Below are 27,631 nucleotides of genomic sequence, written 5' to 3' on the forward strand. Positions count from 1 at the left end.
AACCTATGGAGCTAGAATCTGTGTTTATTTATTTATTTATTGTCTTTTTTTTTTTTTTTAGGGCCACACTTGTGGCATGTGGAGGTTCCCAGGCTAGGGGTTGAATTGGAACTGTAGCCGCCGGCCTACACCACAGACACAGCACGCGGGATCTGAGCCGTGTCTGCAACCTGCACCACAGCTCACAGCAACACCAGGTCCTTAACCCACCGAGCAAGGCCAGGGATTGAATTTGCGTCCTCAAAGATCCAAGTTGGGTTCATTAACCACTGAGCTACCATGGGAACGCCTGTATTTTTTTTAAATCCACCTGCTTAGATGATGCTGATACATAGTGAAGTTTGGGAATATGGGGCGTTTGGGAATTCTGTTTCTGATCCGGCTCTGTAGTGGGTAGTCCATCCAATGTCCTGAGATGGGGCTCCAATCCAGTGGTAGGCCCTCCAATGCGTATGAAGAAGAAGTGGGGAGAAAATTAAGTTCCCTTCCACCTTCTTCCTGTGTGGTCTTCCAGGCCTCCTTTTTTTCCTAGGTTGGGGGATTCCTAGCAGCCTGTCCTGGTCTCTTCCAGGTCTGCTATGTTTTTTTAATTTGAATTCTTCTCCTTTACAAATGAATTGATGTGCAGAACACAACCAGACTCACAGGCTTTGCAAACAAACTTTAGGTTAGCGAGGGGGACAGGTTGGGGGAGGGAGGGACTGGGGGCTTGAGATGAGCATATAGACACTGAGGTATATGGAATGACTGGCCAAGGGGGACCTGCGGACCAGCACAGGGAACTCTTCTCAGGATTCTGTGACGATCTAGAATGGGAAAAGAAGCTGAAAAAGAGTGGATGTGTGTGTATGCGTGTAACAGGATCGCTTTGTGGTACAGAAGAAATGATTGCAGCATTGTCAATCAACTCTACTTCAATAAAACTTTTATTTTTTTGTCTTTTTGCCTTTTCTAGGGCCGCTCCTGTGGCATATGGAGGTTCCCAGGCTAGGGGTCCAATCGGAGCTGTAGCCACCGGCCTATACCACAGCCACAGCAACGCAGGATCCAAGCCGAGTCTGCGACCTACACCACAGCTCATGGCAACACCGGATCCTTAACCCACTGAGCAAGGCCAGGGATCGAACCCGAGACCTCATGGTTTCTAGTCGGATTCGCTAACCACTGTGCCACGACGGCAGCTCCTTAAGTTACCAGTTCTTAATTGTGCGGAGTTGGTCATTAAAAAGATACAAGAAATCCCATTTATTATCATGAGTTCATAGAGAAAGGACAACTTCACCTTCAAAAAATGGAGGAAGGGCACTCTCTCAAAGTAAAAGTCATTTCTTCAAGTTTTTAATAAATCTAACATTATAAAGATTATCTGCCTTGTCTTGATTTAAAAAAAAAATTATCAAGGGCTAATGGAACCACTTTCCCAGTGGTCTATGTATGGTTTCTCTCTCGAAACCACAGAGCTGGATTGTCTTTCCCTGAAGGTACTGACGTGAGGTGGATGCGTGTGGTTTAGGAGACTTGGCATCTCTTTGTTCAGAGTGGGTGCTGGGCTGTTAAGAAGAACCCTCAGCCATGCGGTCCTGGGAGTAGCTGGTCAGGGCATGTATTGATCACATGCAGGGCAGGGCGTGTATTGATCATTGGTTGTTAAGAGGAAACCCTGGGCCATGTTGTCTTGGTTATAGCTGGTCAGGGCATGTTACTGATCACATGCTAGGAAGGGCATGTATTGAACACATGCTGGGCGGGGCGTGTATTGATCCCTCGTTGTTAAGACCAATCCTGGGCCACGTGGTCCTGGCTGTAGTTGATCAGGGCATATAGCTGGACTGCAGTGGACAGGTCTGACTCCCTCCTGATTTAGCCAGGAAAGTTCCATGTCTCTTGTGATGCTAGGGTGGCCCGACAGACCTATTTTGAGATATTGTTCATTAACAATTCTCTAGAAGGGAGTTCCCGTTGTGGCTCAGTGATAATGAACCTGATGAGTATTCATGAGGACAGGTTCGATTCCTGGCCTCGCTCAGCGGGTGAGGGATCCAGGGTTGCCATGAGCTGTGGTGTAGGTCGCAGATGTGACTCAAATCTGGCATGGCTGTGGCTGTGGTGTAGGCTGGCAGTTGCAGCTCTGATTGGATGCCTAGCCTGGGAACTTCCATATGTTGCAGGTGCGGCCCTAAAAAAGATGAAAAAGAAAAAAAAAGAATTCTTTCAAAAGTCCCTTGATTTCTGGCATTGGGTGGGTGTGAAGGAAAATTTTAGCAGTAGGGGTGGGGTACGCATAGGGAGGGACCCTAAAGTTGGGTAGGATCCTTCCCTGCAGTGCAGATCAGGGCACGGTGCTCAAGGAAACGGTTGGTGTTGACTGCAGGTGTGAGGAAAGCATTCTCCATGTCCTGGTCCCCATGGATGTCTCCACCAGTTCCCATCATCGTCCAGGGGCCACAGATAAGAACGAATTTTCACAACGAATTGTCACCATGGTGGCCATCCTGTTTAGGTCAAAGTTTTTTGACAGCTCTTTTTTGTATATACGTTTTGGTGAGAAGCACCTGCTTTAAAGTATGGACTTGAAAAATGTGCAATGACATAGTTTAAGTGCTAAAACACATGTATTTTTCAATCATAGTACTGTTTCAGAGCGAAAGCAGCTAAACTTCATAAATGTTATTATGGAACAAGGAGTTCCCGTTGTGGCTCAGTGGTAATGAACTCGTATACATGAGGATTTGAGATCAACCCCTGGTCTCGCTCAGTGGGTTAAAGGATCCGGCATTGCTGTGAGCTGTGGTGTAGGTCACAGATTAGGTTAGGATCCAGCTGTGGTAGAGGCTGGCAGCTATAGCTCCAATTCCACCCCTAGCCTGGGAACTTCCATATGCCAAGGGTGCAGCCCTTAAAAAAAAAAAAAGCTAAGAAAAAAAAATGATATAGAACAAGACAAGTTTCAAGCCTGTGGGATCATGATCTCCTCCATGACCAGGAATTCTGGGATGGGTGAATAACAGAGTGTGCCTGGAGGTGAGGCTGCTCTTGGCTAGAAGTAAACCTGGAAGGGCCTGATGCCTTTGTCTGACCAGTTGCCTATACCAACTCTTACCTCTGAGCACCTGAGCGATTTTACTCCAATCCTAACTACCTGGACATCCTGGTGAGATCTTGGCCAACATGGCTTTCCCGACGTCCATCCTCCATTCACAGGATCTTTTTGATTTGTACCTGCTGCAGCTCCCATGTTCTTTTACACTGTGCTGAATTCATATTCAGTTGCTGGAGCAAAGTAATTCCCTCTATCCATTGGTTGGTGCAGGGATGTAGCTGACATGCAGGTCGCCTCCCATAGCCATTGTCATAACCCTTCCTAATGGAGCCTCCATCTCTTTCTGCATGCATGGCTTCCTAGAACAAAGACACGTATCAGTCTCCTCCACACCTATGTGTAGTCTTGGGACTAAGTTTTGGCCAATAGCAAGCAAGTCAAAGAATTATAATTGTTAAAGAAATATTCCTTCTAGAGAGCATCTTTAAGAAGAGGAGGGATGCTCGTATTTCCTCCTCCCTGATCACTGGAAGGCAGAAGTGATGGCTGGAGCTGAAGCAGCCAAACTGGATCAAAACATAGGTACTGTGTGCTGAGAATGATCAAGGGGGTTGCCGCTGGTCTTGATGCCTCCTTCTTACCTGATCTTGACTTTGCTTGAGAGCAACATGTCTATGTTTCCTAAAATCACTGTTATTTGGGATTAACAGTCACAGCAGAAGTGAATCCACACTGATTGTATCAGCCAGTTTTTGCTGCGTAACAAACCATCCCCCAACCTGGGTTTGAAATGGCAAAAATTTATTTTTTTTCCTTACAATTTTGTCAATTGTCTTTGTGGCTCTTCTGGTTTGGATTGGTGTGGCTGATCTCTGGGTCTGCTGCGGCTCACTTGGGACCAGATGAACTGGCCTTATATCATTCACATGTCTATGAGTTATCTCCGTGTCAGCTGGGTGACATGTGTGTGACTCATCATCTAGCAGGCTAGTCTAGACTCATTCATGTCATGGTTGCAGGATTCCCCAAAGCAGCGAGAGAGGACAATTCCTGCTGTACAAGCACTTTTCAAGTTTATGACTGTATCCTCTTTGCTATGGTCCTATTGGCCAAAACAAGTCATAGGACCAAGCTCAGGGTCCGAGTGGGAGGGGGCCACTCAAGGCTCTGAATACAAGTAGGTGCACGCTGATTTTAGATGAACAATCTACAACATGGGTAAAAGCAGTATGCTATTTTTTTTTTTTTTTTGGTCTTTTTGCTATTTCTAGGGCCGCTCCCAAGGCATATGGAGGTTCCCAGGCTAGGGGTCCAATCAGAGCCACAGCAACATGGGATCCGAGCCGTGGTCTGCAACCTACACCACAGCTCTCGGCAACACAGGATCCTTAACCCACTGAGCAAGACCAGGGACCAAACCCGCCATCTCATGGCTCCTAGTCGGATTCATTAACCATTGCGTCACAATGGGAATTCCAGCAGTATGCTATTTTTAAGAGAGGAAGCACCATTTTCCCAGGTCAAAACAACGTACTCATAGCAGAATGGGAACTATCTCCAAATCCAGTTGTTTTTTTGTTTTTTTTTTTCCCCTAAAAGAGCTTAAAGTTTAAAACCATGGGTTCTGATCTCAACTTTTTGAGTTCACCTCTCCTCTCCACCACTTACTAGATTGGTTTCCTTGGGTAAGTTTCACGTTGCCTCTGCATTCCGCAGTCTCCTCCTCTGCAGTGTAAAAATAAGGAGATCATTGCAAAATTATGGGTATTAAATGACTTAATGAATGTATGGTGCTAAAAGCAGTGCTTGGCACATACGCGAGTGCACCAAAGAATAGCGAATATCCTTGTGACCGAGGTACTGGTCCCACTTTTTGCTGTCCCCAGCCCAGATCAGTCCTACCCTGAAACATGGATGGATGGGCTTCCTAGCTGGCAAGAGTTTTACTTATTTTTTTTTTTTTCCTCAGTTTCGGCCACCCTGAGCCATATGGAGTTCCTAGGCCAGGGATTAGATCTGAGCCACAGTTCTGACCTCACCCGCGGCTGCAGCAATGCTGGATCCTAACCCACTGTGCCAGGCAGGGGATTGAATCCATGTCCCAGCGCTGCCAAGACACTGCGGATCTCATTTCACCAGCGTGGGAACTCCTTTTTTTTTTTCTTTCTTTCTTTCTTTTTAAGGCTGCACCTGCAGCATATGGAAGTTCCTGGGGCTGGGGGCTGAATCGGAGCTACAGTTGAGGCCTATACCACAACCACAGCAAGGTGGGACCCAAGCCACATCTGCAATGTACGCCACAGCTGTGGCAATGCTGGATACTCTGACGCTCTGAGCAAGTCCGGGGATCGAACTCACATCCACATGGATACCAGTTGGGCTCTTAACCTGCTGAGCCACAACAGGAACTCCAAGCTGGCAATTTATTTATTTATTTATTTGTTTATCTATTTATCTTTTTAGGGCCGCACCCGCGGCATGTGGAGGTTCCCAGGCTAGGGGTCTAATGGGAGCTGCAGCTGCCAGCCTATGCCACAGCCACACCAACGCCAGATCCAAGCCTTGTGACCTGCATCACAGCTCACAGCAACGCTGGATCATCAACCCCCTGCGGGAGGCCAGGGTTTGAATCCATGTCTTCATGGACACGCGTTGGGTTCGTTATTGCTGAGCCACAATGGGAACTCCAGATGCTGCTTTTGTCATGCTTCCTTGTGGACGCCTTTGGCGCTAAGAGATATGTAAGTCCTTTTGTAAGTGAAGATCTGTGCCCATGGGTGATGTGCTATTATTTTTACTATTAGAGCTGATGCCTCTAGGGACTCCCTTCAGATCTAGATGCAGGTTGAATGAGAAGATGACTGTCACTCCAGGACATATCTGGTTCGAAGGTTATGCCCAGGGGTCTCCCCTGTGCAGCTTTCTTGTCGTCTCCATTGCCTGGTGGGCAGTGGTGCAAAAAGAGAAGGCCAGAGGCTCAGTGATTGAGCTGCAAACATCTCTCATCTTCGCAGTACTGCCTTGGGAAAAAAAAAAAAAAAAAGGATGGAATAGATATATGTGTAGGTAATTAATTCTCCTGGTGATTTTTTGGTATATGCCTCTGCTTCGGTGGCTACCTTTGTTCATATCAAGCAATAGGGCTTCCTTTCGGAGCCATTGTAATAGACATTTTTTGAAAACATAGGAAAAGAACATTTTTGAACCACGGCGCTAGGCCACCCTCATCGCTGGCCTGTTTGGTATGTGAAACCTTCCATCCAGCATGCATTTTTGATGAAAAGATTGAAAACCCAAGAAATAAAACATGGGGTGCATACAGAATATCCTTAGATGGGAGTTGGAGCTGCCCAGGCAATGAGGATCCAGCAGCAGGTCTCTGGGGAGCAGGGCAGTTCTGGGGAGCACAAAGGCAGAAGCCCTGGAGAGGAGCTGGTGAGCTGAGCCCAGAAAGAGCCCAAGAGGTACTGCACAGTGGTTCGCTCCTGAGTAAGGATGTCAAGAATAAGAGAACTTTTCACCTTCACCTAGGACTCTAAAGCAGCCTGCCCTCCCGGTAGCTCATGGGCAATCGAGTTTCTGCGACCATCACCCAAGTTCTAGCCGTCAATTACTGCAGTCAAGGTCATGATCTTACAAACACACCCAAACAGGTAGAATGGCTCAGATATCAACAATGTTTTTGTCTCTGTCATAGCAAGTCCCAAAATAGGTGTTCTTGTTTGGATGGGCATCTCCCCTCCAGATGGCTATTCAGGGTTCTGATCTTTCATGACTGGTGGCCCCACCACGTCTGCAATGTGTCTTCTGGTCACAGTTGCCTGGAGGATAATGCACAGGAGGGTTTTATGAGTCAGGCTTGGCTGGGGTTACATTATGCGTGCTCTCATTTCATTGGTTGAAACCCAGCCATGTGGCCATACCTAACTGTTAGAGCCTGGAAATATTGTCCTACTGTACTTTCTTTTTGCTTTTTTGTTTTTTTGCCTCTTCTGGGGCCGCTCCTGCGGCATATGGAGGTTCCCAGGCTAGGGGTCCAATTGGAGCTGTAGCCACCAGCCTACACCAGAGCCACAGCAACTCGGGATCTGAGCCGAGTCTGCAACCTACACCACAGCTCATGGCAACTTCGGATCCTTAACCCACTGAGCAAGGTCAGGGATCGAACCTGCAACCTCATGGTTTCTAGTCAGATTCGTCAACCATTGCACCCGACAAGAACTCCTGTCCTACTGTACTTTCTGACCTGCCTTATCTCCTGACCCCTGAAAAAGAGGCTATACTGTTGACAGATGAATAGCCAATCTCTGCCACACCTTGATGGAAGTAAGTGTATTTTGGCCCCAGAAGATCCATTCTGTGCACTGAAGCTAGTGTAGTCATTTCAATTTTGACTTCAAGCATATCTTTTCTCCTTTCCTTCCTTCCTTCTTTCTTTCTTTTTTTTAATTACTCAATGAATTTATCACATTTGTAGTTGTATCCTTCCTTCTTTCTTTCTTTAATTCTTTCTTTCACTTAAAAAAAATCTAAGTATAGCTGATTTACAATGTTGTGCCAATTTCTACTGTATAGCAAAGTAACCCAGTCTCACACACACATATATATACACATTCTTTTTTCATATTATCTTCTACCATGTTCTAACACAAAAGACTGGATATAGTTCCGTGTGCTACACAGTAGGACTTCAAGGATTCTCATTGCAATAAGAATCACACCCAATCGCTTTCTAGTGCCCTACAAAGCCCTCCATGGTTGAACAACTGCCTGTATCTCAGACCCCATCTCTTGCCTGCCATCCAGCCGGCCGCTCCACCTCCATCAGGTCCTGAAACAACCCCCAAAGCTCTCACCTGTCTGGTTGGATTTTTTAAAATTTAATGTCTTTTTTTTTTTTTTCCAGCTCAAGGCCAGAGCACGGACAAGGAACACCTGTATATATGTCAGATGTAGACTGTGATGATTTGATGCTTACCGCAATCAAGCTAATGAACACATCTACCATCTCACATAGGTATCATTCCTGTGTGTGTGTGTGTGTGTGGTGAGAACCCTGAAAGAACCTTCTTTCTCAGCACATTTCAAGTATACGTTATCATCAACCATAACCACCACGTGGCACATTGGATCCCAAGACTTAGTCATCTTGTCACTGAAAGGTTTTGCTCTTTGGTCAGCATCTTCTTGGTGCCCCCACCTTCCCAGCCCTTGGGGACCTTTTTTCTAAAAGCTCCACTTTATCAGATTCCACAAAGAAGCGAGATCATGCCATAAGGACATTCTGTGTCTGGCTCATTTCTCTTAGCATAATCACTTCCAGATTTACCTGTGTTGTTTGAAAATGCAGGGGTTTCTGGGAGTTCCCGCTGTGGCTCAGAGGGTTACGAATCTGACTAGTATCCATGAAGCTGTGGGCTTGATCCCTGGCCTCGCTCAGTGGGTTAAAGATCCAGCGTTGTTGCGTGCTGTGGTGTAGGTCACAGATGTGGCTTGGATCCCACGTGGCTGTGGCTGTGGTGGAGGCTGGCAGCTGCAGCTCTGGTTGGACCCCTAGTCTGGGAATATCTGTAGGCTGCAAGTGCAGCCCTAAAAAGCAAAAAAAAAACAAAACAAAAATAAACAAACAAACAAAAAAACCCAGGGTTTCCATATTTTTATGATTGAATTTTTAATATATATATTTATATATAATATATTATTATGCATTCCTTAGGTCATTTCCATATTTCCATATCTTGGCTATTGTAGATAATGCTACCGTGGATGCAGGAGTGCAGATATTTCTTTTGAGATACTGATTTTATTTACTTTGGGTATATACCCAAAAGTAGGATTGCTAGATGATATAGTAGTTTTATTTTTAATTTTTTGAGGAGCTCTATATTGTTTTTCACAGTGGCTACGCCAGTTTACATTGCCCCAAACAGTGTGCAGGGATTCTCTTTTCTTGGGAGTTCCCATTGCAACTCAGTGGTAACAAACCCGACTAGGATCCATGAGGATGCCAGTTCAATCCCTAGCCTTGCTCAGTGGGTTAAGGATCTGGCGGTCTTGCCTTGAGCTGTGGTGTAGGTTGCAGACATGGCTCAGATCTGGCATTGCTGTGGTGTAGGCCAGCAGCTGCAGCTCCAATTCGACCCCTAGCCTGGGAACGTTCTTCCATATGCTGTGGGTGTGGCTGTTTAAAAAAAAAAAATTCTTTTTTCTCCCCATCCTCACCAACACTTGTTATCTTTGGTCTTTTCGCTTCTCCTAGGGTGTCTGTCTTTTTATACTTCCCACTGTAGTCAAAATACCAGTTTCCATTTTTTTTTTTTTTTTTTTTTGGTCTTTTTGCTATTTCTTGGTCTTGGGCCGCTCCCGCGGCATATGGAGGTTCCCAGGCTAGGGGTCCAATCGGAGCTGTAGCCACCGGCCTACACCAGAGCCATAGCAACGCGGGATCCGAGCCGCGTCTGCAACCTACACCACAGCTCACGGCAACGCCGGATCCTTAACCCACTGAGCAAGGGCAGGGATCGAACCCGCAACCTCATGGTTCCTAGTCGGATTCGTTAACCACTGCGCCACGACGGGAACTCCAAAATACCAGTTTCTAAAAGTTGAGAATATTTCTAAACATTCTAACATAGCCAGCCCCTCCACTTTGCTCTCTGTTACATCACTTTATATCTCCTTTATAGAATTAACACACTCTGGAATGATTTGGGTCATTCCTGTGTTCAATTATTTATTGTTTCTATCCCCCACTACAGACTGGGAGCAAGGACACTTTTTCTTTCTTTTTTTTTATTTGTCTTTTTGCCTTTTCTAGGGCCGCTTCCCATGGCATATGGAGGTTCCCAGGCTAGGGGTCCAATTGGAGCTGTAGCCACTGGCCTACACCACAGCCACAGCAACACGGGATCTGAGCCATGTCTGCAAGCTACATCACAGCTCACGGCAATGCCGGATCCTTCACCCACTGAGCGAGGCCAGGGATCGAACCCTCAACCTCATGGTTCCGAGTCGGATTCGTTAACCACTGTGCCACGATGGGAACTCCCAAGGACGCTTTTTCTAAAAAGGGCCAGAAAGTGTATTTGATTTTGTGGACCACGCAGTGTCATCACAGTTACTCACCTCTGCTGCTGTAGCCAAAAAGCAGCCATAGATGATAGATAGCTGAGTGAATGTGTGTGGCTGTTTTCCAATAAAACTTTATTTACAAAAACAGCTGTTTGAACAGGCTCTAGGCTGCTGATCTCTGCACTGGAACCGTAAGGTCCATGATGACAAGGACTGTTTTACTCATTGCTCCATCCTCAGTGCTTAGCATGGAGACTGGTACATAGTAGGAACTTGGCCAAACCCAAGTCCAAGGATTTTGACTTGGCTATAAATCCAATATCAAGAGGAAAATAAGCAAGTATGGAGGGACCCATGTCTCCTAAACTTAGAGGTACTTGGTGTGGCACAACATCATAGGTGGGTGGGTTCATTTTTATTCCCATCCCAAGCCCCTCCTCACATGCTTTCCTGAACCAAAGAGGCTGGTAAGCAAACTTCTTGATTTTTTCTAGTCACTTTTCACTTAGGGATGGCCCAGTGAATACAGCTGGTTGATGGTCCTTAAGCAGAATTCTACTGAGCTGAGTTTCTGAAAAAATCATTTGCTTTCTTGAATCAAGAAACAGACTTGGAGTTCCCGTCGTGGTGCAGTGGTTAACGAGTCTGACTAGGAGCCCTGAGGTTGCAGGTTCAATCCCTGGCCTTGCTCAGTGGATTAAGGATCTGGCATTGTCGTGAGCTGGGGTGTAGGTTGCAGACGTGGCTCGGATCCTGCGTTGCTGTGTCTGTGGCGTAGGCTGGTGGCTACAACTCCAATGAGACCCCTAGCCTTGGAACCTCCATACGCTGCAGAAGCGGACCTAGAAAAGGCAAAAAGACAAAAAAAAAAAAAAAAAAAAAAAAAAAAAAAAAAGAAACAAAAAGAAACAGACTTGATCATGCCTCCTTTTATTTTGTCCTTCTTTCTGACTGTGATGGAGATGTGATGCCCAAAGATACGTCAGCCAGCCTGTGGGCATAAGATAAGAGCCCAGAAGGGCTGGGTCCTCAAGGCCATTGAGTAGCGGCACCAGCCCTCAAAAGCTCCCTGGGTTTCTGGTTTATGAAGGCAACTCAAGCCCTTACTTTTTTTTTTTTTTTTTAAAGACTTCATTTTTATTTTTTGCTTTTTAGGGTCGAACCCATGGCATATGGATGTTCCCTGGCTAGGAGTCAATTTGGAGCTACAGCTGCTGGCCTACACCACAGCCACAGCCACGCCAGATCTGAGCCGTGTCTGTGACCTACACCACAGCTCATGGCAACACCAGATCCTTCACCCACTGAGCGAGGACAGGGATCGAACCCGAAACCTCGTGGATCCTAGTCGGATTCGTTAACCACTGAGCCACGATGGGAACTCCAAGCCCTTACTTGTTAAAGTCACGGGGAGTTTGGTTTTTTTTTTTTTTTTGTCTTTTTGCCTTTTCTTGGGCCGCTCCCACAGCATATGGAGGTTCCCAGGCCAGCGGTCGAATCGGAGCTGTAGCCACTGGCCTATGCCAGAGCCACAGCAACGAGGGATCCGAACCGTGTCTGCGAGCTACACCACAGCTCATGGCAACGCCGGATCCTTAACCCACTGAGCAAGGCCAGGAATCGAACCTGCAACCTCACGGTTCTTAGTTGGATTCGTTAACCACTGAGCCACAACGGGAACTCCAGCTTGGCTTGTTTTTGCACACACCGTGAGAGCTGACGCTCTGGATTCTTCTGACCCTGGGTTGATTCAGATAACATCTTTGGCAACCACCTCTTCAAATTTCAGCCTTTTAGGACTCCACCCTTGCCTGGAGGCTGCATATATACTTCTTTGATTAGGTCCGAGTTTGCTTTATAAAACAAAAGGGGGGCGGCCCCTCACAGTTCAGGGGGTTAAAGAGCTGACATTTCACTGCTGTGGCTCATGTTACAGCTTGTGGCATGAATTCAATCATTGGCCCAGGAACTTCTGCATGCCAAGGGCACAGCCAAAAAAGAAAAAAAGAAGAAGAAGAAACAAACAAAAAACCCAAAACTGAGGGGGACATGTGAGTTTTTTTTTTTTTTTTTTTTTTTTTTTTTTTGCCTTTTTGCCTTTTTGCCTTTTCTAGGGCAGCTCCCGTGGCATATGGAGGTTCCCAGGCTAGGGGTCCAATTGCAGCCGTAGCCACCGGCCTACACCACAGCCACAGCAACGTGGGATCTGAACCTCGTCTGTGACCTACACCACAGCTCAGGGCAATGCCGAATCCTTAACCCACTGTACAAGGCCGGGGATCGAACCCTCACCCTCATGGTTCCTAGTCGGATTCGTTAACCACTGAGCCATGACAGGAACTCCAGACATGTGACTCTTAGGAGAGGCACTTAAAAATGAACCACTTTAATATCTTTTTAAAAATCTTTCCTCAATAGAATAGTAAGCTAATATGGGGGTCTGATATTTTATTAAGGCACTTATTCATTTATTAATTCAGCAGGCATTTATTGGACACTTATGTGTGTGTGCCTGGACTCCGGACTTGATGCTGGGGCTATAAAAATGCAAAAGCTACTCCTAGCCTAGAGAATTTTATAGCTGAGAGCAGGTGATGGGTACATAAATAGATGATTCCAATAAGACGGGGTAAGTGCCATGAAGATGCCCAAAAGACTCAAGAAGAAAGAGGAAGAGTGATGAACTCTATCTGGTGGTTTAGACATGGAGTCAATTTGAACTGGGGTCGATTTGAACTAGGGGTCGATTTGAACTAGGGGTCGATTTCAACTGGACTCAAGTATAAATCCACTTTAGGAGTTCCCATCATGGCTCAGTGGGTAACGAATCCGACTAGGAACCATGAGGTTGTGGGTTTGATCCCTGGCCTTGCTCAGTGGGTGAAGGATCCGGTGTTGCTGTGAGCTGTGGTGTAGGTTGCAGACGCGGCTCGGATCCCGCCCTGCTGTGGCAGTGGTGTAGGCCGGCGGCTGCAGCTCCGATTGGACCCCTAACCTGGGAACTTCCATATGCTGCAGGAGCAGCCGTAGAAAAGGCAAAAAGACACCCCCCCAAAAAAAGTATAAATCCACTTTAAACATGGGCACCTGGGAGGCTAAAAGGGGTCACTCCAAGCAGAGGACACAGCAGGGGCTGAAGTTCAGAGATGTGAGTGAGAAGGGAATCTGTGAGTATGAATAGAGTAACAGTTACTGGGGGGCAGAGGGGGGCAGTGCTGGAAGGAGCCCTGACTTCGGACGAGGCTAGAGAAGAAAGCAGGGGCCCAACGGGGTTGGGAGCGTGGACCTCCTCCCTCGACCCCGATGCCTCCTGAGCCAATAAACCCTGGAGGCACCCACAACGCGGAGGAAGGGCTCCCTGCTCCACGTGCAAGATCAGTGCACGTCTAACCACACCACCAGGAAAACAAGCCTCCAGAGATCATGCAGTTAGCACTTCCGGTCCCATGGGCATCGCCAAGGTCACCAATCCTGTGTGTCGTTCCCTTTTCTCTGTGACAACCATATGTAATGTTTTCTACTTACTCTCAGTAGCATAAACACATCACTTTCCTTCATATCGACCTTTCACAGAGGGGAGCGTTATTGGCTATGCCGGTATTTATGCAGCAGTTCAAGGATCGAAAAATCAAGTGCCCGAGAAATCACACTGTGCTTTGTAACTCACACACACACACACACACACACACACACACACACACACACACACACCCCTTACAGGGATTGCCAGCACACGAAACTTCCTGCCACCTGATACGTCTGGGGGAACAATGGTAGAGCGGGCAGTGAGTAAGACAATACCGATGGCCCATGTCAGTGAGTAAGACAATACTGATGGCCCATGAGAATTCCTTCTCTATTGTTACCCCTCTCCCACTTATGAGATCGAAGCTCAATCATCATTTGGGAGTTGCTGGCTCTGGACAGCTGCAATGATTGGGAGAACAGACCAGACGGCTCTAAAGTACCTGGTAGGTCCAGATGGTTAGGGTTCTACGAGTTTCCAAAATCATGATTCCAGAATTCTAAGAGCTACAAGAAACTCCAGGCTTCTGGACTTAGAAGGCTCTGCTGCACAAAACGTCAGCCGTAGGATGGCATCCCTGAAGGAGACGTCTTTGGCCTCTTGATTGAACTGTTCCCATCACTGGGCTTCTCACAGAAGCTGTTGTACTTGGAGGCTTTTATTTTTTTATTTTATTTTTTTGTCTTTTTGCCATTTCTTGGGCTGCTCTCGTGTCATACGGAGGTTCCCAGGCTAGGGGCTGAATCAGAGCTGTAGCCACCTGTCTACACCAGAGCCACAGCAACGCGGGATCCGAACTGCGTCTGCGACCTACACCACAGCTCACGGCAATGCCGGATCCCTAACCCACTGAGCAGGGCCAGGGATCGAACCCGCAACCTCATGGTTCCTAGTCGGATTCATTAACCACTGCGCCACGATGGGAACTCCCTTTGAGGCTTTTAGAGAGAACTTAAAGTACGGTTGGCTAATGACACCTAATGCTACACGCGTGGTGCTCCAACACCAAGCCAGGCATCCTGCTGGCACTGGGATGACTGGGAACCAGCTGGGGGTCTTGATAAGCATAAGCTGATTTTGTGGGTTTTATTCCTCGGCTGCTACCACCTGTGGTTGACATGATTTTTTCCCCCCTTTTTTCCCTGTACCCTTAAAAGATACCAATTAGTTCTCTTGGAAATAGAGGCTGTTGTGATCATTTTGATTTGTGGCCCTTGCCGGCATGGAATATTGAACCAGGAGCTCTTCCTGCATCTATTCATGATGCTCCCCTGGAAAGGACATTGGAGGAGAAAATCCTGACATTTAGAATGGATAAACGATGAGGTTCTGCTGGATACCGCAGGGAACTGTAAACAATCTCTTGGGAGAGACCATGATGGAAGATGTATGAGAAAAAGAGAATGTGCATATATGTATGACAGGGTCACTTTGCTGTACAGTGGAAATTGACAGCATTACCAATCAACCACACTTTAATAAAAAATTTAAAAATGTCAAAGTTGGAGTTCCCGTCGTGGCGCAGTGGTTAACGAATCCAACTAGGAACCATGAGGTTGCGGGTTCGATCCCTGGCCCTGCTCAGAGGGTTAAGGATCCGGCGTTGCCGTGAGCTGTGGTGTAGGTTGCAGACGCGGCTCGCATCCCCTGTTGCTGTGGCTCTGGCATAGGCTGGTGGCTACAGCTCCTATTCGACCCCTAGCCTGGGTACCTCCACATGCTGTGGGGGCGGCCCTAGAAAAGGCAAAAAGACAAATAAATACATACATAAATAAATAAAAATAAAACTGTCAGAGTCTACCACTAAGAGTGTGGCCTGAGGCAAGCCACTTCTCCTGTCTAGGCTTCAAGGTCCCATCTGTAGATTGAAAGTGTTGAATTGGATCATGGCGGTCACCTTAGATGCCAACGGGGGACAAGGGGCTAACACAGAGCCGTGAAGCAGGCTGGGTGTATGTGTTGCATGCTGTGTGACACAGCCAGGGAAGGAAACTAGAGCACCCCGGAGAATGGGAACAGGCCCGTCTCAGCTCCAGCTCATCATCTCTGTGCAGGAGTGCAGTCCAGGGAGCTTCTGATTCTTCAAGAGACTCTAGATTTTTATGAGAAAGCTTCCAATGTTTCAATGTCCTCATAAGATTGTTTGGAAACACCGAGAAAACCAAGGCATCTCATCCATTGACCAGATCCCAACCCATGGACCCCGGGGTGTGCACCCTCTAGACTGGCGGGTCTGACTTCTACGTCTGGTGTTCTGTGGTCCAACGATAGCACTTTGCCAGGGATGGGCTTCCCACCAAGAGCTCTGGGACGCCTTCTCTGGTGATTTAAACAATAAACTCGGTTACTTAGCTGAGAGCTAGCTCATGGGGCCACTGAGAATGATGAGAATGATAGGAACCGATGCATCTAGACCACTCTGCTTAGAGTACCGCCCTGTGTTGCCTCGCCTTGTCTCCTTCAGCCCTTTGGTTTTTGAATTTCATTTGCTCAGTCACTCAATAAATAACCATCAGGCACTCTCTGTACAATGAAGCGCTGTTCCAGGTGCAGGGACTACAGCAGTGGACGCATTAGCGAGACGCTCTGAGCTCTTGGAAATATTCACCATGATACAAGTCATTGTCATTTAATGCTAACGATGTACCCAACCCTATGCTTAAGGCTTTAGAAACATCAACCATGTAATACTTGAAATAACCCAGCGTTCCCATCATGGCTCAGCAGTAGCGAACCCGACTCGTATCCATGAGGACATGGGTTCCATCCCTGGCCTCGCTCAGTGGGGTAAGGATCCGGTGTTGCATAAGCTGGGGTGTAGGCAGCAGGCATGTCTTGGACCTGGTGTTGCTGTAGCTGTGGCACAGGCCAGCAGCTGCAGCTCCAATTCGACCCCTAGCCTGGGAACCTCTGTATGCCACAGGTGTGGCCCTAAAAACCAAAAAAAAAAAAAAAAGAAAAGAGGTAAACTGCTATAAAATGAAACATGCTCTGATATGCCCATATGATCTAACCCTTTCATTTTATGGATAATGAAATTTCCCAGATATATGAATTTACTTCTTCCAAAGTCTCACGGGATTAATGTCATCATCAGGACCTGGCTTAAAGGTGACTGCAGGCAAAACTGTCTCTCCGGTGTATAGGTCACTCATTGATTTAGTCCATCATCTGACACACATTTATTGGGCACCCACTCCGTCATGGACCCAAGTCTCAGACCTCGTCCAGGTGCTGGGGACGTAGATGATGAGCCAGACACTGGTGTCCTTAGAGCAGCCAATAAACACATAATGAAACCAGACAATTTTGAATATTAAACTAAGGCAAGTCAGAGCAAGTTTTGTGTGCTGGTGATGGTGGCAGGCATGCCAGGAAGGCGTTCTGAAGATACCTGGACATAACTCAGTGGACCTTTCTCAGCAAGAAAAGATGTGCTTCTCCCAGGATAAAAATAGTTTCACTAAGGCCTCAAACGCCTCCTCATCCCATTCCCTCTCTCTGTCCAGGGCGGCAAAGCCTTACCAGGAGCCCATGCGGATCAAGGTGGCACATGCTTTCTATTGCTCGGTAATCCCTGGATCCAGGATTGGGTTTCTACCAGCCTCATTGCCCAGTTTCCCTTTTTTTTTTTTTTTAGTCTTTTTTTTTTTTTTTTTTTTTGCTATTTCTTGGGCCTCTCCGGCGGCATATGGAGGTTCACAGGCTAGGGGTCGAATTGGCGCTGTAGCCACCGGCCTATGCCAGAGCCACAGCAACTCGGGATCCGAGCCGCGTCTGCAACCTACACCACAGCTCACGGCAACGCCGGATCCCTAACCCACTGAGCAAGGGCAGGGATCGAACCCGCAACCTCATGGTTCCTAGTCGGATTCGTTAACCACTGTGCCACGACGGGAACTCCCCAGTTTCCCTTTTATGTGCTCCAACTTCTGCTGGCCCCTTTCCCGCGAGTTTATGCTGGGAGGAAACACCAGGACATTCAACTGGAAAACACACATCCATGTAGACACACAGAACCACCACCACAAACCCTGCACAATTCAGGAGGACTCCATGGTGCAGATGGAACTGGGGAACCTTTGAACATGCCTTCCATGGGTAGGAATGATAGTACTTAAGATGTAAGAGGGATTATGGGGGAAAAAAAGGCTGATCCCCAGAACTGTAATTTGGGAGAGGTGCTGGGATGACCATCTGGGGGACCTTGAAGTGGGCATTTTTAGAGAAATAAGAAACACCTCTGATTCTCTGCCTTCTTAGATCGTATTAGGGACGTCCGACTTTTCTTTTTTTTTTTTTTCATTGTCATCCCCTAACTTAACATTTGATAACCCCTGGATACCTGTCTTCTGAGATTTAGTTTAGCTTGGTTCTCAAGAACAGGACACATAACCCAGGAAGCATTCCTTACACATCTGCTGTGTACATAGTTGCCTGATGAAAAGGAAGGAAAAAGGAAAAGATATAATTCCTACGGCCAAACTCTCCTCTGGAAGATGTGCCATTACTGAGTTAAAAATGATCTGGTACGTGGCTGCTAGAGGGGGCTTGCGGTGCAGAATAATACAGCCGCTGCGAGGTGCATGGGGTGGTGGTTACAGCTTTGCCTTTCATCCACGCAGACCCAACTCCAGCCCCATTCTTAAGGAGCCACTGCCTTAAGTGTCTCTGCTGCTCCTGCCTGGATGCAGCCTCTGAACTTTGGCTCTTCTTCAACCATATCTCATTGTACTTGAGTCTAAGTTATTACTGACAGAAACCAAATTCCAAGTAAGTGAAGCACAAAATTTTTAACATATAGGATTGATATGCTTCAGGCACAGTTTAATCCAGAAGCGCAAATATTGACATCTGGGCTCTGTCTTTTGTATCTCATTGACTTCGCTTTTAGGAAAGCTCTTCTCTACGGGTGGACCTGGCAGCTTCATGCCAGCTCAGCAACTTCAGGAGAAAGAAAGCTATTTTCATATTATTCCAATAAGATCCCAGGATGGAATCTCATTGGGCCAATTTAAGTCACATGCCCATTCTTGAACCAATCACTGTGTCCAGAGGAATGCAATATTCTGATTGGTCGAAGTGGTTTTTGTTTGTTTTTTATGGCCACACCTGCAGCATATGGAAGTTCCCAGGCCAAGGATCGAATGGGAGCTGCAGCTGCCAGCCAACACCACAGCAACAGTGGATCTGAGCCACATCTGCAGCCTACACCACAGCACACAGGAACACCAAATCCTTAACCCACTGAACGGAGGCCAGGGGTTGAACCTGCATCCTCATGGATACTAGTTAGGTTGATTCCCTCAGAGCCACAACAGGAAACTTCTGATTGGTCAAAGCTCTGATGAGCCTCTGCCCTGAAGCTGGATAGTGAGTCCATCGCTTCCATGTCATATGAAGTCGTAGTGGGTTGTGGGTAGTTTTGCAAGGTAAAACTTGGGTACAGTTACCCAAAGAAGGGGAAAGAGATTCAAGAAGGGCAAAAAATAGTGTTCTTCTTACGGTCTCATGATATGTCCCACTTCCACCTGCGTTAGAGTTATTCTGCTTAGCTCACCTCCCAGATAAGAGCTTCTTCCTGCCAGAACTCACATCTGTTTTAGTGTCTCTTGCTTGACCCTGGGGAGTGCCTTCCACATGGCAGGTGCTCAATAAATATGGCTCTAATGGAATAATATATAGCCAAGCTCTTCTTTTACTTTGTTGGGTGTAATGACTTTAAGAATCCCTGGGTGGAAGGAAATGCTCATTTCAACCCTCCTCTCCAACAGATACATCTTCATCCACAAGGCACAGCTTTCAGAGTCTGTGTAGTCCCTGGTTTTTATGATTAACAAATAAAGTTGAACAAGATGAATGAACGTGTCAACATTTCTGAGGCTTTGATGACTCAGACTCATTGGGTAAATGTTTCCATTGAATGAAACAGATTCATCTTTCCATTGTTCATAACGGTAGGTCATTTAATAGATGAGGCAGGTGGAGGCTTCCGTGGAGACTGAATACGGAAGGGGGGGGGGGGAAGAGGAGGAGGCGAGCCAAGGGTTTCCAGCCATCGCGAGAGTTTGAAGCCAAAAAAGGTTAGTGGAACTAAGACAGAGGATTCAAGAAAGTTTTTGTTACAGGGATTCAGACTCAGGGTAGCTGGGGTCAGATGAAAGGGCCAAGGTAAAGGAATCTGTTTCCTGGGAGGGAGTATCAGTGCCTTAAAGAGAAACCCCAAACCTGCTTGGGGATGGCTCTTAAATTTAAGCCCGGGCTAACTACATAGGGCACAAGATGTTTGTCAAAAACACGTATTTCTGGACCCACTCTTTTTTTTTTTTTTTTTTTTTTTTTTTTTTTGTCCTTTTGCCTTTTCTAGGGCCACTCCTGCGGCATATGGAGGTTCCCAGGCTAGGAGTCCAATAGGAGCTGTAGCCACCGGCCTAGGCCACAGGCACAGCAACTCAGGATCCGAGCCACATCTGCAACCTACACCACAGCTCACAGCAACGCTGGATCCTTAAGCCACTGAGTGAGGCCAGGGATCAAACCCGCAATCTCATGGTTCCTAGTCAGATTCGTTCACCACTGAGCCATGACGGGAACTCCGTGGAACTCCGAAAATCTTAAACCAGATTGCATAGGCATCATAACTAGACAAACAATTCAAAGGGGTTTAAAAAAGAAGTCAATAATATCTTCCTTCACTCCTTCTAACTTTTCCTCCAACCCCTGAGAAAACAACACCAGCTCTTTGTTTTAGGGGGGCATGCCACAGCCTCAAGATTATAAAACATTTACAAATATGCACACGTTTGTAGAATTTTTTTTTTGCTAATTTAGATCATCTTATGAACACGCTCTTACAGCCTGCTTTTTTCACGTACCCCACCAGAAAGTCCCGCAGACCTATGATTAGATCATTGCATCGTTTAAAAATAACTGCGTAACACTTCGAAGTTTGGTTTTCCACCACGAATTTAACTCTTCTTCCACTGACTGACCTTTAGGATGCATCCGGGGTATTGGTGTGTATGTGCTTGACACTGAACCATGTTGCAATAAACATGCTCAGTTTTGTTTCTTTTTTGTCTTTTTGCCATTTCTTGGGCCGCTCCCACAGCATATGGAGGGTCCCAGGCTAGGGGTTGAATTGGAGCTGAAGCCACCAGCCTACACCAGAGACACAGCAATGCGGGATCTGAGCCGCGTCTGCAACCTACACCACAGCTCACGGCAACGCCGGATCCTTGACCCACTGAGCAAGGCCAGGGATCGAACCCAAAACCTCATGGTTCCTAGTCAGATTCGTTAACCACTGCGCCACGACGGGAACTCCATGCTCAGTTGTTTTTGTCGTTACTTTTGTTTCTGTAAAATAGATTATCCTAGAATGAGATGGCTACCTCAAAGGGTATACACATTTTTGTTACGACAGCTATAGCCAGATGAATTCCCAAAGAGCACTTAAGGATTCCAGCAGAATATGGGAAGGCCCATTGCGCCATATACAATCTAGCCCTGGATAATACCCATTTTTTTCCTGCTTTTTTCAATCCGACTGATGAAACGTGGAATCTCACCGTCGTTTGGCTCTGAATTTCTCTGGGTAATAAAGAGACTGTGCATATTTTCACATGGGTTTATTGTATTCTGGCCTTCAATAATCGCTCCGCAGTCAATTATTCTTGGAAGGTGTAAGGCCTTGGTCACAATGACTGGTGAGCTCAGAGTGAAGCCTTATAAGAGGAGTGTTGCAATGGAAAGCAGGAATCGCTCAAGGACTGTTTTGTGTTTCCATACCTTTTAGGAACCTGGATTGTGTCAAGGCTGGCGCCCTGCTGCGCTATTGTGTGATAGTTTTGTAATATGTTAATGTCAGTGGAAACTCAGAAGGGACACAGGCTTTCTCTGTATTATATATTATAACTGCATGAACCTATGATTACCTGCAAATAAAACAAGTGCAATCAAAAAAAAATTTTTTTTTTTTTTGTCTTTTTGCCCTTTTCTAGGGCCACTCCCACGGCATATGGCGGTTCCCAGGCGAGGGGTCGAATCAGAGCTGTAGCCACCAGCCTATGCCAGTCCACAGCAATGCCAGATCCAAACCTCGTCTGTAACCTACACCACAGCTCACGGCAATGCCGGATCCTTCACCCACTAAGCGAGGCCAGGGATCGAACCCACAACCTCATGGTTCCTAGTCGGATTTGTTAACCACTGCGCCACGACGGGAACTCTGCAATCAAAATTTTGTTAGGCTCTCGCTCTGTCTGGTCTAGTGGTATTTGCCCTCATTTTAAAGATTGTGCTTTTAAGACAAATTTAGAGAGGATGTTGAAGACAAAATTTTTTGGATAGACCCTTCCTGACGCTGGCTCTTAATTTAGTTAGCAATCCACGGTGAAGGACATATTTCTTATGGAACAGCCATCTAGGTTTTCTTTAATTGAAGAGATGGAGTGAATATAGGTTTTTTTTTTTTTTTTTTTTTTTTTTTTTTTTTTATAGCCCCACATGCAGCATATGGAAGTCCCTGGGCTAGGGGTCAAATCGGAGCTGCAGCTGCAGGCCTAAGCCCCAGCTCCAGCCACACAGGATCCAAACGGCATCTTCGACCTATGCTGCAGGTTGCAGCAATGCTGGATCTTTAACCATGAGTGAGGCCAGGGATCGAATCTTTATCCCCATGGACACGAGGTTGGGTTCTTAACTCACTGAGCCACAACCAGAACTCCCTGGAGTGAATACAGTTTAGAAGATGAACTAGCCCTTGAATTTTTTCTTCCCAAAAGAACCTTTTCAACAACTACATAATCTGTGTAGATTTTTTTTTTTTTTTTGTATTTTTACAGCTGTACCTGCAGCACATGGAAGTTCTGCGGCTAGGGGGTCTCACTGGAGCTGCAGCTGAGGCCTGTGCCGCAGCCGCCACAGCAACACCAGATCCGAGCCACATTGGCAACCGACATTGCAGCTATGGCAACACTGGATCCTTAACCCACTGAGCAAGGCCAGGGATCTGGCCCACATTCTCACAGAGACAGTGTCAGGCCCTTAACCTGCTGAGCCACAATGGGAACTCCTGGATAGATCTTTAACCTGGGCCCAGTACATCAAAAAAATTTTTTTCATCCATTCATTAGCTAGGCATTTCTCCTGTGCCTCCTATGTGCCAAGCACAAATGAGGAACTGAGCATACAGTGCTGAATGAGACAGCTCACATGAATGTCAGACTCAGGTGGGGAAGGGTTGAAAATACACAAGGTGGTGAAAAAATTAAATAGGCCTTTGCTGTACCGCTGAAACGAACATAACATCGCCAATCAACTACACTTCAACAAAAAATTCAAATTAAATAGGCTCATTCTGCGATAGTGATAAATTTGATGAAGAAGAGATGGGGATAGGAGTTCCCATCGTGGCGCAGTGGTTAACGAATCTGACTAGGAACCATGAGGTTGCGGGTTCGATCCCTGGCCTTGCTCAGTGGATTAAGGATCCGGCGTTGCCATGAGTTGTGGCGTAGGTCGTGGATGTGGCTCGGTTCCTGAGTAGGCCAGGGGCTACAGCTCCGATTGGACCCCTAGCCTGGGAACCTCCATATGCCTTGGGAAGTGGCCCTAGAAAAGGCAAAAAGACAAAATTAAATTAAATTAAATTAAATTAAAAAATAAAAAAACAAAAAAAAAATAAATAAAGTTTACCCAGGGAGGAGTTAGTTCCCTTGTGGCTTTGTGGGTTAAGTGTTGTCGCTACAGCAGCTCAGGTGCTGGTGGCACGGGTTCGATCCCTGGCCTGGGAACATTCACATGTTGCACATGGCTTGGGCACAGCCAGAAAAAAGGAAAGAAAAGAAAAAAGAAATAAAGAAAGAGAGGGAGTTCCCGTTGTGCACAGTGGAAACTAATCCGACTCTTATCCATGAGGATGCGGGTTCGATTCCAGGCCTTGATCAGCGGGTTAAGGATCTGGTGTTGCTGTGAGCTGTGGTGTAGGTCACAGATATGGCTCTGACCCCACATTTTGGTGGCTGTGGTGGAGCTCTGATTTGACCCTTAGCCTGGGAACCTCCAGAGGTCATGGGTGCAGCCCTAAAAAGACCAAAAAAAAAAAAAAAGAAAGAAAGAAAGAGAGAAAACCTCAAGAGGTAGTGGTGTCATTTCTGAAGTTGGGAAGGCTGAACAATTAAGAGTTCCTTGGCCATTTCAGTTGGTATCCAGATAGAGACATCAATCTCATCACTGACTCCATGAATCTGGAGTCAGACTCGTCTGAACGAGAGCTATAGATTTTGGCTGCAACAGCCCACACATGTTAACGAAAGCCATAGGACAGGAAAAAAGGAGAGGTGGGCCCCGGATTCCTGGTGTGGTTAGACCCGCCTGCTGAACACAGATTTGTGTCTTTACATGTACCTTCAAGCTGCCCCCTGAAATAATTGTGTAGGAGTCTCAAGTGTAACATGTCCAAAGCAGACCTCTTGATTTTTTTCCCCTAAAATTGCTCGACCCAGGATCACCCTTATCTCAATGAATGGCAATCCACTTCTCTGGCATCTCAGGCCAAAATTTTGAGAAATTCATACATATGGATTATATATGCATTATATATAATACACACATATAACATGTGGTATATTATTATAGTGTAATACCTGTAATATAGTATTATTATTATTTTATTTATGTATGTATTTAGTCTTTTTGCCTTTTCTTGGGCCGCTCCCTCGGCATATGGCCCCTCCCAGGCTAGGGATCTAATCAGAGCTGTAGCTGCTGTTCTACGCCAGAGCCACAGCAATGCGGGATCCGAGCTGCATCTGCCACCTACACCACAGCTCACAGCAACGCCGGATCCTTCACCCACTGAGCGAGGCCAGGGATCGAACCTGCAACCTCATGGTTCCTAGTCGGATTCATTCACCACTGCACCACGACGGGAACTCCTGTAATATAGTATTATATATAATTCCTATACATGAATGTTAAGAAATTCATATATATTATACATAAAATACATACATAATTCATGTAAACTATTACTCATCTATATGAATTTTATCCATGTAGTCCTAAGCTCCTCTTCAGCAACCCTTCTCACTAAATCAGAAGGTGTGGACTTACAGGATTAAATATATTATGAATAAAACTCAGTGAAAAAATTACAGTTCCGTCTACATAGTTCCGATGGAACTTGTACATGGCTTCTTGATCGTGATGGCTTCGTTCTATGATGAAGGGCTATCCCAAGGCACAAGAGGCCCTGAGAAGGAGGGAAAATGATCTTGCTCACACACACACACACACACACACACACACACACACACACACACACACACACACACACACACACACTGTGCTTACAAACCACCAGGGAATCGTGCTCGTTCTGCCTTCACCAGCTCTCCGGAATCTGACCACTTCTTTCTACTTTTCTGCTGACAACACCGCTCCAAGCCCCAGCATCTCTCACCTGTATGGTTTGACCATCTACACAGCTTCCTAAGACGTCTCCTTCTGAGCTGCTGACCACACATCAGCTTATGCTCATGCCTCTACTCAAAGCCATCAAATGGCTTCCCAGAGGAAAAACCTGCAGGGCTCATAACAGCTTTCCCAAACCCTGTGTGGTTTTGTCCTCATGAGCTGCTAGATGTCACCTTCTGTCCGTTTTCACTTCCTTTGCTCCTCTCCAGCTACACGCATCTCCTGGCCTGTCTTCATTCTGTCAGCCACGTTTCTGCCTCAGGGCCTTTGCACTTGCTGCTTCCAACCAGAATACTCATTCCCTCGATCTGCACGGCTTGTCCCTGCACCATCTCTGAGTATTGGCTAAAATATCATCCCTCCTCTGCTAGCAATCCTTATTCCTTGTTTTTTATGTATTATGTATCACCTTTTACCATAGCATATAACTGTATTTGCTTTCAGTGTTTGATTGTCTATATTCCTCTGCTGGAGTGTAAGCTTCCTAAAGACATAATTTTTAAATTTGTTCTATTTACAGATGGATCCCCAGTACCCAGAGTAGGCACAGAATAGGAAACAATAAATCTTTGTTGAATTAATGAGAAATGCAAATCCCTAGTAGATACATGAGATTTTTTTTTTTCTTATTGATCCTTAGGTGTTTTAAAATCTCCATTTAACTTCATCTTGATTTTTATTCTACTTCTGCAGGAGCATTATCTAGTTTTGTTCAACAATAGGCTCCTTCAAAGGGATTTTGATTCCCTTTCTTCCTTCCTTTCTTCCTTCCTTCTTTCCTTCCTTCCTTCCTTCCATCCTTTTGGCTGCACCTGCGGCATGCGGAAGTTCCTTGGTTAGGGATCAAAACTGCACCCAAGCTGCTGCATCGACAATGCCAAATCCTTAAACCACCGTTACAAGAGAACTCCTGATCTCATTTCTAGTTCTTGAGCCATTGAAGGAAAAGAATGGCTGCATTGTAGCTTTTTTTTTTTTTTTTTTTTTTTTTTTTTTTTAGGGCCGCACCTGCCCCATATGGAAGTTCCCGGGCTAGAGGTTGAATCAGAGCTACAGTTGCCAGCCTACACCACAGCCACAGCAATGCAGGATCTGACCCTTGTCCATGACCTACACTACACCACAGCTCACGGCAATGCCGGATCCTTAACCCACTGATCAAGGCCAGGGATTGACCTCGCGTCCTCATGGATATTAGTAGGGTTCGTTACCGCTGAGCCACATCAGGAACTCCCTCCATTGTAGCTTTTTGTTTTTTTCCCTTTCTTTTTCCTCTCCTGCTGCTGTTGCTGGTTAAGCCTCACTTTATGGAATGAGCTGTGTGGTGAAGGAAGCCAGAGCTCCCATGTCCGTGATTTGAATCAATACTTTTTCCCCCCCCCCCGGTAAGAGAGGCTCATCTCCTCCAAGTACAAGGATGGATCAGGTTAGAGGATGGTTTCTTGGAGGCAGGCAGACCTGAGGTTCGAACTCAGCTTTTAGTTCTCTTTTGGGGGGAATCCTCTTTTTTTTTTTTTTTGGCCACTTCTTGCGGCATATGGAGGTTCCCAGGCTAGGGGTCGAATCGGAGCTGTAGCCACCGGCCTACACCAGAGCCACAGCAACGTGGGATCCGAGCCACATCTGCGACCTACACCACAGCTCGTGGCCACGCTGGATCCTTAACCTACTGAGCGAGGCCAGGGATTGAACCCGCAACCTCATGGTTCCCAGTTGGATTCGTTAACCACTGCGCCACGACAGGAACTCCTGTTGGGGGGAAATCTCTGCATAGTTCAACCTCTCTGTAAACACTAAAGAAGTTAATGCAATTGAGATAATCAACGTAATGCTTTTGGCACAGACCCTGGTGCACGGCAACCACTCCATTAATAAAAGCAATTACTTATTTTCCCTTTTGGTTGGATATCACTGTTCTTTACAAGTCAGAATAAAAATAACGAGATGGAAACCCTTTTTTTTTTCTTTTCTTTTTTTCCCCCAAAGGGTGAGTTGGGCTAACCCTCTGCATTTGCCAAAAAGGTATTTTATCTTATTTGTTCAATCCGGAAAGAAGATCTTTGTCCACAAGCTTATTCTAATACAAACACCATTGCTTTTGCACTCAGGCTACCACGGAATGACTCGCCTCCATCCTGAACACGTGCAAGTGGAATTCTGAGTGTCGGCGTACCTTATCTTTATTCTCTAAAAATGCCATCTTGAGAGAATCGACCTTTTTGGGAACTCTCGAGCTCTGACTCAGCATTTCGTTATCCATGCCAGCAAGCTGATTTCTGCAAATACATTTTGGAGCCCTTTTAATGGCTGTGTGCTTGTGTAAATAGCGTCCCAGGCAGTGGGATGGAATGTTGGCATCTCTGAGCTTAAAAGGCTGAGCAGGCATGCTGCAGGGAAATTACTAGCCCAGTGGCCAGGGATCAGAACTCAGGAGATGCCCTATCATCAGAGCAGTGTTTCTTTTTTTAATTTTATTTTGATTTTTCTGCCCTTTCTAGGGCTGCTCCCGCAGC

The 27,631-nt window shown here is 46.3% G+C and overlaps 1 long non-coding RNA gene across 1 annotated transcript in view; it reads right to left on the reverse strand.

The window, feature by feature from the left end:
- Positions 1 to 1,232: 1,232 nt before the first annotated feature.
- Positions 1,233 to 27,631, reverse strand: part of LOC146404454 (uncharacterized) — a 70,760-nt gene continuing 44,361 nt past the window's right edge. The window contains exon 3 of the long non-coding RNA XR_014842591.1: positions 1,233 to 3,399. This is a non-coding gene — a long non-coding RNA (uncharacterized LOC146404454). The remainder of the gene's footprint in view (positions 3,400 to 27,631) is intronic.

Source organism: Sus scrofa, chromosome 3, assembly GCF_054392235.1.
Source record: "Sus scrofa isolate SSC_HxYL_T2T_F1_AM1 chromosome 3, Sscrofa_HxYL_maternal_Yorkshire_Landrace_v2.0, whole genome shotgun sequence".
NCBI classification, from domain to species: domain Eukaryota; kingdom Metazoa; phylum Chordata; class Mammalia; order Artiodactyla; family Suidae; genus Sus; species Sus scrofa.